Source organism: Salmo trutta, chromosome 13 (genome assembly GCF_901001165.1).
Source record: "Salmo trutta chromosome 13, fSalTru1.1, whole genome shotgun sequence".
NCBI classification, from domain to species: domain Eukaryota; kingdom Metazoa; phylum Chordata; class Actinopteri; order Salmoniformes; family Salmonidae; genus Salmo; species Salmo trutta.
The window spans coordinates 3,251,296-3,262,122 of record NC_042969.1 but is presented as its reverse complement, the minus strand read 5'-3'; the positions used below and the strand labels follow the sequence as shown (position 1 = coordinate 3,262,122).

General features: G+C 37.1%; 1 protein-coding gene and 16 non-coding genes across 20 annotated transcripts in view; 16 read left to right on the top strand and 1 right to left on the bottom strand.

Moving 5' to 3' along the window:
- Window positions 1-10,827, bottom strand: part of LOC115205072 (malignant T-cell-amplified sequence 1-A-like) — a 70,731-nt gene that overhangs the window by 26,667 nt on the left and 33,237 nt on the right. The window lies entirely within an intron of this gene.
- On the top strand, window positions 170-241 carry trnac-gca (transfer RNA cysteine (anticodon GCA)). The gene has a single exon. It is a non-coding gene; the product is annotated as a tRNA-Cys (tRNA).
- On the top strand, window positions 846-917 carry trnac-gca (transfer RNA cysteine (anticodon GCA)). The gene has a single exon. It is a non-coding gene; the product is annotated as a tRNA-Cys (tRNA).
- On the top strand, window positions 1,526-1,597 carry trnac-gca (transfer RNA cysteine (anticodon GCA)). The gene has a single exon. It is a non-coding gene; the product is annotated as a tRNA-Cys (tRNA).
- trnac-gca (transfer RNA cysteine (anticodon GCA)) lies at window positions 2,202-2,273 on the top strand. The gene has a single exon. It is a non-coding gene; the product is annotated as a tRNA-Cys (tRNA).
- trnac-gca (transfer RNA cysteine (anticodon GCA)) lies at window positions 2,877-2,948 on the top strand. Its single transcript has one exon. It is a non-coding gene; the product is annotated as a tRNA-Cys (tRNA).
- On the top strand, window positions 3,553-3,624 carry trnac-gca (transfer RNA cysteine (anticodon GCA)). Its single transcript has one exon. It is a non-coding gene; the product is annotated as a tRNA-Cys (tRNA).
- On the top strand, window positions 4,233-4,304 carry trnac-gca (transfer RNA cysteine (anticodon GCA)). The gene has a single exon. It is a non-coding gene; the product is annotated as a tRNA-Cys (tRNA).
- On the top strand, window positions 4,907-4,978 carry trnac-gca (transfer RNA cysteine (anticodon GCA)). Its single transcript has one exon. It is a non-coding gene; the product is annotated as a tRNA-Cys (tRNA).
- trnac-gca (transfer RNA cysteine (anticodon GCA)) lies at window positions 5,587-5,658 on the top strand. Its single transcript has one exon. It is a non-coding gene; the product is annotated as a tRNA-Cys (tRNA).
- Window positions 6,267-6,338, top strand: trnac-gca (transfer RNA cysteine (anticodon GCA)). Its single transcript has one exon. It is a non-coding gene; the product is annotated as a tRNA-Cys (tRNA).
- trnac-gca (transfer RNA cysteine (anticodon GCA)) lies at window positions 6,945-7,016 on the top strand. Its single transcript has one exon. It is a non-coding gene; the product is annotated as a tRNA-Cys (tRNA).
- Window positions 7,622-7,693, top strand: trnac-gca (transfer RNA cysteine (anticodon GCA)). The gene has a single exon. It is a non-coding gene; the product is annotated as a tRNA-Cys (tRNA).
- trnac-gca (transfer RNA cysteine (anticodon GCA)) lies at window positions 8,301-8,372 on the top strand. Its single transcript has one exon. It is a non-coding gene; the product is annotated as a tRNA-Cys (tRNA).
- Window positions 8,977-9,048, top strand: trnac-gca (transfer RNA cysteine (anticodon GCA)). Its single transcript has one exon. It is a non-coding gene; the product is annotated as a tRNA-Cys (tRNA).
- trnac-gca (transfer RNA cysteine (anticodon GCA)) lies at window positions 9,656-9,727 on the top strand. The gene has a single exon. It is a non-coding gene; the product is annotated as a tRNA-Cys (tRNA).
- Window positions 10,334-10,405, top strand: trnac-gca (transfer RNA cysteine (anticodon GCA)). Its single transcript has one exon. It is a non-coding gene; the product is annotated as a tRNA-Cys (tRNA).

The window sequence follows — 10,827 nt, the reverse complement described above, 5'->3', positions numbered from 1 at the left end:
GTCAGACAGTTCCTAAGAGAGGTGGAATTGCAATAGTCTTAGGATCAAAAGGTCTCATTTTCAAATCCTATAGTCAACATGAAATCAAATACTTTTGGGGTTATGTAGATCTCCAGCTAAAATGTACCTTATTAGAGAATTTTTCCGCCTTTAGAGAGTTTCTAGCAGAGGGGGTATAGCTCAGTGGTAGAGCATTTGACTGCAGATCAAGAGGTCCCAGGTTCAAATCCTGGTGCCCCCTTAAAATCAAGAGCTTTCTAAGAGTATAATTAGGGTAGTAGTACACCTTTTAAAATTATGTTACTCAATCTAAAATGTCCCTAATTAAATTTTTTTCTCTCAGTTGAACAGTTCCTAAAAGAGGTGGAAGTGCAATAGACTTCAGATCAAGAGGTCTTAGGATCAAATCCTATTGTCAACTTGAAATCAAATATTTTATGGGTACGCTTTGAAAGAGAGAGTGTTCTTTATTAGGTTATGTAGATCGCCCTCTGAAATGTCCCTTATTAGACAATTTCTCAGGATCAAATCCTGGTTCCCCCTTGAATCATGTACTTTCTATGTGTATCTTGAGAGAGGGAGTGCTCTTTTTTGGTTATGTTACTCAATCTAAAATGTCTCTCATTTGATGTTTTTTCTCTCTGTCAGACAGTTCCTAAGAGAGGTGGAATTGCAATAGTCTTAGGATCAAGAGGTCTCATTTTCAAATCCTATAGTCAACATGAAATCAAATACTTTTGGGGTATGTTTTCAAAGAGAGAGTGTTATGTATTAGGTTATGTAGATCTCCAGCTAAAATGTACCTTATTAGAGAATTTTTCCGCCTTTAGAGAGTTTCTAGCAGAGGGGGTATAGCTCAGTGGTAGAGCATTTGACTGCAGATCAAGAGGTCCCAGGTTCAAATCCTGGTGCCCCCTTAAAATCAAGAGCTTTCTAAGAGTATAATTAGGGTAGTAGTACACCTTTTAAAATTATGTTACTCAATCTAAAATGTCCCTAATTAAATGTTTTTTCTCTCAGTTGAACAGTTCCTAAAAGAGGTGGAAGTGCAATAGACTTCAGATCAAGAGGTCTTAGGATCAAATCCTATTGTCAACTTGAAATCAAATATTTTATGGGTACGCTTTGAAAGAGAGAGTGTTCTTTATTAGGTTATGTAGATCGCCCTCTGAAATGTCCCTTATTAGACAATTTCTCAGGATCAAATCCTGGTTCCCCCTTGAATCATGTACTTTCTATGTGTATCTTGAGAGAGGGAGTGCTCCTTTTTTGGTTATGTTACTCAATCTAAAATGTCTCTCATTTGATGTTTTTTCTCTCTGTCAGACAGTTCCTAACGAGAGGTGGAATTGCAATAGGTCTTAGGATCAAGAGGTCTCAGTTTCAAATCCTATAGTCAACATGAAATCAAATACTTTATGGGTATGTTTTCAAAGAGAGAGTGTAATGTATTAGGTTATCTAGATCTCCAGCTAAAATGTACCTTATTAGAGAATTTTTCCACCTTCAGAGAGTTTCTAGCAGAGGGGGTATAGCTCAGTGGTAGAGCATTTGACTGCAGATCAAGAGGTCCCAGGTTCAAATCCTGGTGCCCCCTTAAAATCAATAGCTTTCTAAGAGTATAATAGGGTAGTAGTGCACCTTTTAAATTATGTTACTCAATCTAAAATGTCCCTAATTAAATGGTTTTTTCTCTCAGTTGAACAGTTCCTAAAATAGGTGGAAGTGCAATAGACTTCAGATCAAGAGGTCTAGGATCAAATCCTATTGTCAACTTGAAATCAAATATTTTATGGGTACGCTTTGAAAGAGAGAGTGTTCTTTATTAGGTTATGTAGATCGCCCTCTGAAATGTCCCTTATTAGACAATTTCTCAGGATCAAATCCTGGTTCCCCCTTGAATCATGTACTTTCTATGTGTATCTTGAGAGAGGGAGTGCTCTTTTTTTTGGTTATGGTACTCAATCTAAAATGTCTCTCATTTGATGTTTTTTCTCTCTGTCAGACAGTTCCTAAGAGAGGTGGAATTGCAATAGTCTTAGGATCAAGAGGTCTCATTTTCAAATCCTATAGTCAACATGAAATCTAATACTTTGGGGTATGTTTTCAAAGAGAGAGTGTTATGTATTAGGTTATGTAGATCTCCAGCTAAAATGTACCTTATTAGAGAATTTTTCCGCCTTTAGAGAGTTTCTAGCAGAGGGGGTATAGCTCAGTGGTAGAGCATTTGACTGCAGATCAAGAGGTCCCAGGTTCAAATCCTGGTGCCCCCTTAAAATCAAGAGCTTTCTAAGAGTATAATTAGGGTAGTAGTACACCTTTTAAAATTATGTTACTCAATCTAAAATGTCCCTAATTAAATGTTTTTCTCTCAGTTGAACAGTTCCTAAAAGAGGTGGAAGTGCAATAGACTTCAGATCAAGAGGTCTTAGGATCAAATCCTATTGTCAACTTGAAATCAAATATTTTATGGGTACGCTTTGAAAGAGAGAGTGTTCTTTATTAGGTTATGTAGATCGCCCTCTGAAATGTCCCTTATTAGACAATTTCTCAGGATCAAATCCTGGTTCCCCCTTGAATCATGTACTTTCTATGTGTATCTTGAGAGAGGGAGTGCTCTTTTTTGGTTATGTTACTCAATCTAAAATGTCTCTCATTTGATGTTTTTTCTCTCTGTCAGACAGTTCCTAAGAGAGGTGGAATTGCAATAGTCTTAGGATCAAGAGGTCTCATTTTCAAATCCTATAGTCAACATGAAATCAAATACTTTTGGGGTATGTTTTCAAAGAGAGAGTGTTATGTATTAGGTTATGTAGATCTCCAGCTAAAATGTACCTTATTAGAGAATTTTTCCGCCTTAGAGAGTTTCTAGCAGAGGGGGTATAGCTCAGTGGTAGAGCATTTGACTGCAGATCAAGAGGTCCCAGGTTCAAATCCTGGTGCCCCCTTAAAATCAAGAGCTTTCTAAGAGTATAATTAGGGTAGTAGTACACCTTTTAAATTATGTTACTCAATCTAAAATGTCCCTAATTAAATGGTTTTTCTCTCAGTTGAACAGTTCCTAAAAGAGGTGGAAGTGCAATAGACTTCAGATCAAGAGGTCTTAGGATCAAATCCTATTGTCAACTTGAAATCAAATATTTTATGGGTACGCTTTGAAAGAGAGAGTGTTCTTTATTAGGTTATGTAGATCGCCCTCTGAAATGTCCCTTATTAGACAATTTCTCAGGATCAAATCCTGGTTCCCCCTTGAATCATGTACTTTCTATGTGTATCTTGAGAGAGGGAGTGCTCTTTTTTGGTTATGGTACTCAATCTAAAATGTCTCTCATTTGATGTTTTTTCTCTCTGTCAGACAGTTCCTAAGAGAGGTGGAATTGCAATAGTCTTAGGATCAAGAGGTCTCATTTTCAAATCCTATAGTCAACATGAAATCTAATACTTTTGGGGTATGTTTTCAAAGAGAGAGTGTTATGTATTAGGTTATGTAGATCTCCAGCTAAAATGTACCTTATTAGAGAATTTTTCCGCCTTTAGAGAGTTTCTAGCAGAGGGGGTATAGCTCAGTGGTAGAGCATTTGACTGCAGATCAAGAGGTCCCAGGTTCAAATCCTGGTGCCCCCTTAAAATCAAGAGCTTTCTAAGAGTATAATTAGGGTAGTAGTAGACCTTTTAAAATTATGTTACTCAATCTAAAATGTCCCTAATTAAAAAATTTTCTCTCAGTTGAACAGTTCCTAAAAGAGGTGGAAGTGCAATAGACTTCAGATCAAGAGGTCTTAGGATCAAATCCTATTGTCAACTTGAAATCAAATATTTTATGGGTACGCTTTGAAAGAGAGAGTGTTCTTTATTAGGTTATGTAGATCGCCCTCTGAAATGTCCCTTATTAGACAATTTCTCAGGATCAAATCCTGGTTCCCCCTTGAATCATGTACTTTCTATGTGTATCTTGAGAGAGGGAGTGCTCTTTTTTTGGTTATGTTACTCAATCTAAAATGTCCTCTCATTAGATGTTTTTTCTCTCTGTCAGACAGTTCCTAACAGAGGTGGAATTGCAATAGGTCTTAGGATCAAGAGGTCTCAGTTTCAAATCCTATAGTCAACATGAAATCAAATACTTTATGGGTATGTTTTCAAAGAGAGAGTGTAATGTATTAGGTTATCTAGATCTCCAGCTAAAATGTACCTTATTAGAGAATTTTTTCCGCATTCAGATAGTTTCTAGCAGAGGGGGTATAGCTCAGTGGTAGAGCATTTGACTGCAGATCAAGAGGTCCCAGGTTCAAATCCTGGTGCCCCCTTAAAATCAAGATGCTTTCTAAGAGTATAATAGGGTAGAAGTGCACCTTTTAAATTATGTTACTCAATCTAAAATGTCCCTAATTAAATGGTTTTTCTCTCAGTTGAACAGTTCCTAAAATAGGTGGAAGTGCAATAGACTTCAGATCAAGAGGTCTCAGGTTCAAATCCTATTGTCAACTTGAAATCAAATATTTTATGGGTACGCTTTGAAAGAGAGAGTGTTCTTTATTAGGTTATGTAGATCGCCCTCTGAAATGTCCCTTATTAGACAATTTCTCAGGATCAAATCCAGGCTCCCCCTTGAATCATGTACTTTCTATGTGTATCTTGAGAGAGGGAGTGCTCCTTTTTTGGTTATGTTACTCAATCTAAAATGTCTCTCATTTGATGGTTTTTCTCTCTGTCAGACAGTTCCTAACAGAGGTGGAATTGCAATAGTCTTGGATCAAGAGGTCTCAGTTTCAAATCCTATAGTCAACATGAAATCAAATACTTTATGGGTATGTTTTCAAAGCGAGAGTAAATGTATTAGGTTATCTAGATCTCCAGCTAAAATGTACCTTATTCGAGAATTTTTCCCATTCAGATAGTTTCTAGCAGAGGGGGTATAGCTCAGTGGTAGAGCATTTGACTGCAGATCAAGAGGTCCCAGGTTCAAATCCTGGTGCCCCCTTAAAATCAATTGCTTTCTAAGAGTATAATAGGGTAGAAGTGCACCTTTTTAAATTATGTTACTCAATCTAAAATGTCCCTAATTAAATGGTTTTTTCTCTCAGTTGAACAGTTCCTAAAATAGGTGGAAGTGCAATAGACTTCAGATCAAGAGGTCTCAGGATCAAACCCTATTGTCAACTTGAAATCAAATATTTTATGGGTACGCTTTGAAAGAGAGAGTGTTCTTTATTAGGTTATGTAGATCGCCCTCTGAAATGTCCCTTATTAGACAATTTCTCAGGATCAAATCCTGGTTCCCCCTTGAATCATGTACTTTCTATGTGTATCTTGAGAGAGGGAGTGCTCTTTTTTTTGGTTATGTTACTCAATCTAAAATGTCTCTCATTTGATGTTTTTTCTCTCTGTCAGACAGTTCCTACGAGAGGTGGAATTGCAATAGTCTTAGGATCAAGAGGTCTTAGGATCAAATCCTATAGTCAACATGAAATCAAATACTTTATGGGGTATGTTTTCAAAGAGAGAGTGTTATGTATTAGGTTATGTAGATCTCCAGCTAAAATGTACCTTATTAGAGAATTTTTCCACCTTTAGAGAGTTTCTAGCAGAGGGGGTATAGCTCAGTGGTAGAGCATTTGACTGCAGATCAAGAGGTCCCAGGTTCAAATCCTGGTGCCCCCTTAAAATCAAGAGCTTTCTAAGAGTATAATTAGGGTAGTAGTACACCTTTTAAAATTATGTTACTCAATCTAAAATGTCCCTAATTAAATGTTTTTTTCTCTCAGTTGAACAGTTCCTAAAAGAGGTGGAAGTGCAATAGACTTCAGATCAAGAGGTCTTAGGATCAAATCCTATTGTCAACTTGAAATCAAATATTTTATGGGTACGCTTTGAAAGAGAGAGTGTTCTTTATTAGGTTATGTAGATCGCCCTCTGAAATGTCCCTTATTAGACAATTTCTCAGGATCAAATCCTGGTTCCCCCTTGAATCATGTACTTTCTATGTGTATCTTGAGAGAGGGAGTGCTCCTTTTTTGGTTATGTTACTCAATCTAAAATGTCCCTCATTAGATGTTTTTTCTCTCTGTCAGACAGTTCCTAACAGAGGTGGAATTGCAATAGGTCTTAGGATCAAGAGGTCTCAGTTTCAAATCCTATAGTCAACATGAAATCAAATACTTTATGGGTATGTTTTCAAAGCGAGAGTTAAATGTATTAGGTTATCTAGATCTCCAGCTAAAATGTACCTTATTCGAGAATTTTTCCGCATTCAGATAGTTTCTAGCAGAGGGGGTATAGCTCAGTGGTAGAGCATTTGACTGCAGATCAAGAGGTCCCAGGTTCAAATCCTGGTGCCCCCTTAAAATCAATTGCTTTCTAAGAGTATAAATAGGGTAGAAGTGCACCTTTTAAATTATGTTACTCAATCTAAAATGTCCCTAATTAAATGGTTTTTCTCTCAGTTGAACAGTTCCTAAAATAGGTGGAAGTGCAATAGACTTCAGATCAAGAGGTCTCAGGATCAAACCCTATTGTCAACTTGAAATCAAATATTTTATGGGTACGCTTTGAAAGAGAGAGTGTTCTTTATTAGGTTATGTAGATCGCCCTCTGAAATGTCCCTTATTAGACAATTTCTCAGGATCAAATCCTGGTTCCCCCTTGAATCATGTACTTTCTATGTGTATCTTGAGAGAGGGAGTGCTCCTTTTTTGGTTATGTTACTCAATCTAAAATGTCCCTCATTAGATGTTTTTTCTCTCTGTCAGACAGTTCCTAACAGAGGTGGAATTGCAATAGGTCTTTGGATCAAGAGGTCTCAGGTTCAAATCCTATAGTCAACATGAAATCAAATACTTTATGGGTATGTTTTCAAAGCGAGAGTTAAATGTATTAGGTTATCTAGATCTCCAGCTAAAATGTACCTTATTCGAGAATTTTTTCCCATTCAGATAGTTTCTAGCAGAGGGGGTATAGCTCAGTGGTAGAGCATTTGACTGCAGATCAAGAGGTCCCAGGTTCAAATCCTGGTGCCCCCTTAAAATCAATTGCTTTCTAAGAGTATAATAGGGTAGAAGTGCACCTTTTAAATTATGTTACTCAATCTAAAATGTCCCTAATTAAATGGTTTTTCTCTCAGTTGAACAGTTCCTAAAATAGGTGGAAGTGCAATAGACTTCAGATCAAGAGGTCTCAGGATCAAACCCTATTGTCAACTTGAAATCAAATATTTTATGGGTACGCTTTGAAAGAGAGAGTGTTCTTTATTAGGTTATGTAGATCGCCCTCTGAAATGTCCCTTATTAGACAATTTCTCAGGATCAAATCCTGGTTCCCCCTTGAATCATGTACTTTCTATGTGTATCTTGAGAGAGGGAGTGCTCCTTTTTTGGTTATGTTACTCAATCTAAAATGTCCCTCATTAGATGTTTTTTCTCTCTGTCAGACAGTTCCTAACAGAGGTGGAATTGCAATAGGTCTTTGGATCAAGAGGTCTCAGGTTCAAATCCTATAGTCAACATGAAATCAAATACTTTATGGGTATGTTTTCAAAGCGAGAGTAAAATGTATTAGGTTATCTAGATCTCCAGCTAAAATGTACCTTATTCGAGAATTTTTTCCCATTCAGATAGTTTCTAGCAGAGGGGGTATAGCTCAGTGGTAGAGCATTTGACTGCAGATCAAGAGGTCCCAGGTTCAAATCCTGGTGCCCCCTTAAAATCAATTGCTTTCTAAGAGTATAAATAGGGTAGAAGTGCACCTTTTTAAATTATGTTACTCAATCTAAAATGTCCCTAATTAAATGGTTTTTCTCTCAGTTGAACAGTTCCTAAAATAGGTGGAAGTGCAATAGACTTCAGATCAAGAGGTCTCAGGATCAAATCCCTATTGTCAACTTGAAATCAAATATTTTATGGGTACGCTTTGAAAGAGAGAGTGTTCTTTATTAGGTTATGTAGATCGCCCTCTGAAATGTCCCTTATTAGACAATTTCTCAGGATCAAATCCTGGTTCCCCCTTGAATCATGTACTTTCTATGTGTATCTTGAGAGAGGGAGTGCTCCTTTTTTGGTTATGTTACTCAATCTAAAATGTCCCTCATTAGATGTTTTTTCTCTCTGTCAGACAGTTCCTAACAGAGGTGGAATTGCAATAGGTCTTTGGATCAAGAGGTCTCAGGTTCAAATCCTATAGTCAACATGAAATCAAATACTTTATGGGTATGTTTTCAAAGCGAGAGTAAATGTATTAGGTTATCTAGATCTCCAGCTAAAATGTACCTTATTCGAGAATTTTTTCCCATTCAGATAGTTTCTAGCAGAGGGGGTATAGCTCAGTGGTAGAGCATTTGACTGCAGATCAAGAGGTCCCAGGTTCAAATCCTGGTGCCCCCTTAAAATCAATTGCTTTCTAAGAGTATAATAGGGTAGAAGTGCACCTTTTAAATTATGTTACTCAATCTAAAATGTCCCTAATTAAATGGTTTTTCTCTCAGTTGAACAGTTCCTAAAATAGGTGGAAGTGCAATAGACTTCAGATCAAGAGGTCTCAGGATCAAACCCTATTGTCAACTTGAAATCAAATATTTTATGGGTACGCTTTGAAAGAGAGAGTGTTCTTTATTAGGTTATGTAGATCGCCCTCTGAAATGTCCCTTATTAGACAATTTCTCAGGATCAAATCCTGGTTCCCCCTTGAATCATGTACTTTCTATGTGTATCTTGAGAGAGGGAGTGCTCCTTTTTTGGTTATGTTACTCAATCTAAAATGTCCCTCATTAGATGTTTTTTCTCTCTGTCAGACAGTTCCTAACAGAGGTGGAATTGCAATAGGTCTTAGGATCAAGAGGTCTCAGGTTCAAATCCTATAGTCAACATGAAATCAAATACTTTATGGGTATGTTTTCAAAGCGAGAGTAAATGTATTAGGTTATCTAGATCTCCAGCTAAAATGTACCTTATTCGAGAATTTTTTCCCATTCAGATAGTTTCTAGCAGAGGGGGTATAGCTCAGTGGTAGAGCATTTGACTGCAGATCAAGAGGTCCCAGGTTCAAATCCTGGTGCCCCCTTAAAATCAATTGCTTTCTAAGAGTATAAATAGGGTAGAAGTGCACCTTTTTAAATTATGTTACTCAATCTAAAATGTCCCTAATTAAATGGTTTTTCTCTCAGTTGAACAGTTCCTAAAATAGGTGGAAGTGCAATAGACTTCAGATCAAGAGGTCTCAGGATCAAACCCTATTGTCAACTTGAAATCAAATATTTTATGGGTACGCTTTGAAAGAGAGAGTGTTCTTTATTAGGTTATGTAGATCGCCCTCTGAAATGTCCCTTATTCGACAATTTCTCAGGATCAAATCCTGGTTCCCCCTTGAATCATGTACTTTCTATGTGTATCTTGAGAGAGGGAGTGCTCCTTTTTTGGTTATGTTACTCAATCTAAAATGTCCCTCATTAGATGTTTTTTCTCTCTGTCAGACAGTTCCTAACAGAGGTGGAATTGCAATAGGTCTTTGGATCAAGAGGTCTCAGGTTCAAATCCTATAGTCAACATGAAATCAAATACTTTATGGGTATGTTTTCAAAGCGAGAGTAAAATGTATTAGGTTATCTAGATCTCCAGCTAAAATGTACCTTATTCGAGAATTTTTTCCCATTCAGATAGTTTCTAGCAGAGGGGGTATAGCTCAGTGGTAGAGCATTTGACTGCAGATCAAGAGGTCCCAGGTTCAAATCCTGGTGCCCCCTTAAAATCAATTGCTTTCTAAGAGTATAAATAGGGTAGAAGTGCACCTTTTTAAATTATGTTACTCAATCTAAAATGTCCCTAATTAAATGGTTTTTCTCTCAGTTGAACAGTTCCTAAAATAGGTGGAAGTGCAATAGACTTCAGATCAAGAGGTCTCAGGATCAAACCCTATTGTCAACTTGAAATCAAATATTTTATGGGTACGCTTTGAAAGAGAGAGTGTTCTTTATTAGGTTATGTAGATCGCCCTCTGAAATGTCCCTTATTAGACAATTTCTCAGGATCAAATCCTGGTTCCCCCTTGAATCATGTACTTTCTATGTGTATCTTGAGAGAGGGAGTGCTCCTTTTTTGGTTATGTTACTCAATCTAAAATGTCCCTCATTAGATGTTTTTTCTCTCTGTCAGACAGTTCCTAACAGAGGTGGAATTGCAATAGGTCTTTGGATCAAGAGGTCTCAGGTTCAAATCCTATAGTCAACATGAAATCAAATACTTTATGGGTATGTTTTCAAAGCGAGAGTAAATGTATTAGGTTATCTAGATCTCCAGCTAAAATGTACCTTATTCGAGAATTTTTTCCCATTCAGATAGTTTCTAGCAGAGGGGGTATAGCTCAGTGGTAGAGCATTTGACTGCAGATCAAGAGGTCCCAGGTTCAAATCCTGGTGCCCCCTTAAAATCAATTGCTTTCTAAGAGTATAAATAGGGTAGAAGTGCACCTTTTTAAATTATGTTACTCAATCTAAAATGTCCCTAATTAAATGGTTTTTCTCTCAGTTGAACAGTTCCTAAAATAGGTGGAAGTGCAATAGACTTCAGATCAAGAGGTCTCAGGATCAAACCCTATTGTCAACTTGAAATCAAATATTTTATGGGTACGCTTTGAAAGAGAGAGTGTTCTTTATTAGGTTATGTAGATCGCCCTCTGAAATGTCCCTTATTAGACAATTTCTCAGGATCAAATCCTGGTTCCCCCTTGAATCATGTACTTTCTATGTGTATCTTGAGAGAGGGAGTGCTCCTTTTTTGGTTATGTTACTCAATCTAAAATGTCCCTCATTAGATGTTTTTTCTCTCTGTCAGACAGTTCCTAACA